Below are 6,000 nucleotides of genomic sequence, written 5' to 3' on the forward strand. Positions count from 1 at the left end.
TAGCCTCGCTGCTGAACGGGACGTTAAACTGAAAATGAACTCAACTGAAATTTAACTGACTAATGGTTTTCTCTTAGGAATGTAGACAAACACTGATGATTTCAGGGGTGGCTTTGGAGAAAATCCGCCGAGTTAAGAAGTCCCCCCGGGGCATTTCTCAGATTGGGCTCAACTGGGGTTACCAGTATTTTCGCAAATATATGTTCACCTCTTGCTTATTGAAGTAGTGGTGGCTCAGTGGGAAAGCATTCACTTCTTTTGGATGGGGTCCTTGGCTAGGGGCGTCATTTAGGGAGGCAGGAGGGGGCAATCCAAGAGTTTGAAAAATACATATACTTTATATCAATTGTGTACTACTATACTACTATAAAACGTGAAAGTCTTATGTTGGTGGTGCTCTTGCCCAGTAGACTAATCTTCGTTTCTCTACCACTTTCAATTAGTGTTTCTACCTTTTTTAATTAGTTTCAGTACATACTCTAGGTACTCTATGTACATATTGTCGTTGAAGTAATAAATTGAAGTACAAAGGTTCAATTGAACTTGAATTATTATGGCTTTTTTACCAGTATTTTAGGAACAATTACTGACATGTAATTATGCTGTACCGGACTGTAGTCTCATTACTTCGCGTATGTAACATTGAAACTACTTAGTTTTTGTACTTATACTCATTACCTGTAACTAGTATTACCTATGTGTACTTACTGTATTGCCCTTTGAACATATGTAACCTCCAAAGTACTTACACTTTCATTACCTGTATGCAACTTACCTTTTCACGTATGTAGTTTCATTGCCGAACTGTAATTGAAGTTCATAAGTACCCGTAATGTACCTTTTATTTGAATTAAACTTGTGGTAGCATGCTAATTACTAACCTTTTGCCATTAATATTAACATACGGCTAAAGGACAATTACTCACCCTCCATACTCACCCTTCCAGGACAGCAGGAAGCATTCTTTCTTCTTTGAAGACCATTAACTTCCAAGGTCAAAACCGGGTCGGTTTAACTGCTTCGTACTCTCTTATATTCATATACGGAGCTGATTTGTATGTAAGAAATATAATTAGTGATCTTTTGTAATTGTTTGGTAGGGATTATCATATTTCTACTTTTACATAAGTTCAGAATAATTTTGTTGCGTGTAATGACAATATTTAAGTACATAGGGTTATGTATAAAGAATTAGTAATAAATTAATTTAATATTTAATTGTATTACATGGATGTGATACAGCATAGTAATTCTCTTTACTTGGTTGGAAGAGAGGGAAAAAAACGTGAATGAATTCTTTAGCGATTAGCACGCGGAAAGACGGAACAGAAAAAAAAGGATGAAAAATCTTTTTTTTTTTTCTTTGGCGCAACTGAATAAGGTCGCCGAGGGTTTATGTTAATTTATTTTTTGTTTTGTATTGTCTGAGAGAAAACTTACATCTTTGAATTGTCTGCAGAATGTAATTTATATGAATTCATGTCATTGTACCACCATAGTCGCTTAGTTATATTTACTAAGAAAACGATTATACAGGTACAATAGCAGGGACAGCTGATTGGGTTTTTGTAACAGGTAGCAACGGTCTTATTTCTGTTTTCACTTTCTCTCTTTCTCTCTCTTTATTCCTCTTTGTATATGTGTGTGTGTGTGTGTTTGACCTTCAGAACTCTCACACAAAGGATTTTTTTTTTTACCCGTTAGGAAATATATGTTGTATATTAGCTGGAGTAGTTGGGATATTTTGATTAAAATATATTTCATTATTTAACTGTACATAAACGCACAAATAGTTAATAAGACATATGAAGAAGAATGAAAACACACTTATTTCTTACTGATTGTGTATTAATGTTTGACGTAAAGATATGTACGTGTTTGTATTTTGAAAGTAAAATGAAATATTTGAAGTTTTACGTTTAACGAATATACTGGCTAGACTAAAGGAGACGGTGATGAGAAATTAATGAATATGGTGGAATGAAGAAAGTGGGAAGAAGTAGGAGAACTACGAGAAAACCCACGCACATAGTGTTTGTGCACCAAAAAGCTAACTGGAAACAAGCTGGGATCGAACCAAAGACCCCATGCACCAGAGGTTAACGCTGTATTGCGTACCCACCATAGCTTTTTCTATGTATTATATTTTGGATAAAGTACGCATTTATAAGTTGGTGGAACGAGAATGTAGGAGGACATGGGAGAACTATTGGCACAATATTTTGTATTAGAAATACACTCGAAATAAACGAAAGCATTTCGTTTCAGAAGTGACTTAGTTTATGGACAGTACTATTAACTGCTTACGAAGTTTTGGTACCAAACATTTTATAAGGAAAGAAACGTATTGTAGGTAAATAATGTTGCAAGCGTAATATGGCACAGTTAGCGGATAAAATTCTGAATATGGAATTAGATTTTTATGTATCTGTATACATAATACAGTAAGTTCAAGGAAATGGATTGAAAATAATAAATTGTGTTATATTATTGAAGTTGAATTGAATTTCAGTTTAGCGTCCGTTTTAACAGCGAGGCTATATGAGACGTAGACCTACTGATTAACGTGGAATTTGAACCACATGAGCCCACCGGGAATCGAATCCGGGTTTTGTATGCTTACCGCTTAGCCACGGAAGAGCTTATTATTGAAGTTGATTCCTTGACTGAAGGATATTGCTCTTAACACTGAAAACATACAATCATTTTCCACTGAGAGTTCAATAGCGACTATATGTATAAAAAAATATAGATTAGTAAAGGAAATATATGTAATGCACGTTAGGACAACTTTGGTATCATCTAATCAGTGTAGGTAGCGACATTAATAGTGTGTTTGTTTTTATTAGGATTAGCTTTGTATACAAATTGAAATATTCAATTTACAATAAGGGATACCACTTGGGACACTATAGTTTAGTGAAATTGTTTTACAGCGTCAGGTAGAAGGCAAACAGCAGCACAATTGACGACAACTATTAGCGTGGCTAAATTATAGGATATAGTGTGAATAAGAGACCGGGATGCCTTGTGTATGTAATAATAATAATAATAATTATGGTTAATTTTTACACCTAGAAAATTATGCAATTAGCATTTCATAACTGTTTGGAGGGTTGCATATGATATTCACAGACAGCCTGATACGTTTTTAGTTTAGAAGTGTGCTTAAGTATTGAATGTGTTATATTTTTTTTCGTGCTTTTGAATTAAGAATAGAATATGTTAGATAAATTAGAAATATTTTCACCCATTGCTATGCTGTTGGATTGAAATGTTGAATTTAATTATTTTAGGAAATTGTTGAGTTACTGTTTTTACTGGTTCTTTGAATGACTAAAATTTAAGATCAAGGCTACATGAGAAGGGTACTGTTGTTTAAAGTGGAATTTGAACTATTACTGTGATTTATAACCGAGGAACGTAGTCCATTTAGAAATAGGAAGAGGTGGACTTAATTCCAAGCAAATGAGAAGTGGCTTGTTTGAAGATAGTACTGGATAAAGCATACCCTTTAACTGGCCAACACACCATCTACATGATGTAACTAGCTTTATTAAGAGTTAGGATGGGTTGCATTTTAGATATAACGAAAGCTTTACGCAGTATACTTAACATCTATGCTATGTAAAAATAACGTATTTTTAAATAATGTTTCATAAGTTTTTTTTGTAAGTTTGTAATTTTTGTGATAAAAATTTGCATCAGGAACTGTGCTGCAATCTATTTTGTATTTATATAATTATTACTATAATTATATTTGGTATACTTCAAACAAAATTGAGACTTAGGCCTAATAAATGGCTGCTTAATATTTTTAACAAAACATATTGCATTTAAATTGCTTTGTTTGAAATATAATTGTGTTCTTATATTTGATATTGAGGAATTTCTGGCTGTACTATGATCATAAGACTTCTAAGAAGGAAGTGAAGAATAGCAAGCAAAACGAAAATGGCCCCAAATGTGTGTAAATCAGCAATTCACAATTTTTAATGCAAGTTGGCTACTAGTATGTAACTGACAGATTGTTAGAATTTAGCAGATGCTCGCTTGCTGCTAACTTAGAGATCAGAAAACTTTTTAAAGTTTCGCAAGTCTAGTGCAAGTGAAGCGCAAACTTATGCTATGTAGGTTGTGACATACTCTGCAATGAAGCAGTGTATCGTATCCACGAAACTTGTGAAATTTGGCGACTAGCAACTCGAGAAATTTTACTTCGTGGATACGATACACTAAAAGGGTATTACTAACATTATGTTTCTAACTTTTTTGTTAAACGAAATTCCAGAAAACTTTTCTTGCAAAACATTCGAGTGCATATTGTTTGTAACATTTCTTATAAACTAAAATGCAGAATGTTTATTGTTACAACACTATACAAGTAAATTTTGCACTAATTTTTTTTTACTAACATACTTTGTCACTAACTGCTTGGTTAAACGAAGTTCCAGAAACTTTTCTTGCAGACAATTACACCACATATTGTTTCTAACATTACTGATAAACTAGAATGCAGAATGTTTATTGTTACAACATTAACTTTTGCACTAAAAGTGTTTTACTAAACATTATGTTACTAACTCTTTTGTTAAACGAAGTTCCAGAAAACTTTTCTTGCAGAAAATTACACTACATAATGTTTCTTCGGATAAACTAAAATGAAGAATGTTTATTGCAACAACATTATACAGATAAATTTTGCACTAAAAGTGTTTTACTAACATAATGTTACTAACTCTTTTGTTAAACGAAGTTCCAGAAACTTTTCTTGCAATTACACCACATATTGTTTCTAACGTTTCTGATAAACTAGAATGCAGAATGTTTATTGTTACAACGTTAACATTAACTTTTTGCACTAAAAATTTTTATTAACATATTTTGTTACTAACTCTTTTCTGATAAATTGTATTTCAGAAACTTTTCTTGCAAACAATTACACCACATATTGTTTCTAACGTTTCTGATAAACTAAAATGCAGAATGTTTATTGTTACAACGTTAACATTAACTTTTTGCACTAAAAAATTTTTATTAACATATTTTGTTACAAACTTTTTCTGATAAACTGTATTTCAGAAACTTTTCTTGCAGACAATTACACCACATATTGTTTCTAACGCTTCTGATAAACTAGAATGCAGAATGTTTATTGTTACAACGTTAACATTAACTTTTTGCACTAAAATTTTTTATTACCATATTTTGTTACAAACTGTTTTGTTAAACGAAGTTCCAGAAACTTTTCTTGCAGAAAATTACACTATATATTCTTTTTTAACTTTTCTGAAATACTAAAAATAGATAAACTTTTCGGTAACTTTTTTGTTATAACACTATACAAATAAATTTTGCACTAAAAATGTTTTACTAACATTTCGTTACAAACCTTTATTTTTTGTTGTTAAACTAAATTCCAGAAACTTTTCTTGCAGAAAATTGACACAACATTTTTTTTTCTAACTTCTGAGAAACTAAAATGTAGAAACGTTTTGGTTACAATATACATTAACTTTTGCACTAAATTTTTTTATTAACATATTTTGTTACCAACTTTTTCTGTTAAACTGAATTTCAGAAACATTTCTCTTGCAGGGGAATACACTACATATTGTTTCTCCGGATAAACTAAAATGCCGAAAAGTTTTCTTTCGTTGAAAATTTGTTATAGGAACTTTTAAATAGTATGAATACAAACATTTACTTCTATAGATAATAAACAAACAAACTTATATATGAATCTAAAATATCAAAAGTAATCATAACAAGTGCACTTACAATTGGAATCCAATTTTGAACAATTGAGATAGTTAACATCTGAACCTCCACTACTAAAGACTTACAAATAATTGATTTGGTCAATTATAATTTACTATGATGTAACGTATTCTTCACACTAATAACTAGTTGGTTCATAAGTTAAAAATTTACTGATTTAAATGTGCAACTGATGGATGTAATTTAGTAGTGGATGCACAAAATAAGTTCATAAAATTC

This window comes from Thermobia domestica, chromosome 8 (assembly GCF_964235325.1).
Source record: "Thermobia domestica chromosome 8, izTheDome1.hap1.1, whole genome shotgun sequence".
Taxonomy (NCBI): Eukaryota; Metazoa; Arthropoda; class Insecta; order Zygentoma; family Lepismatidae; genus Thermobia; species Thermobia domestica.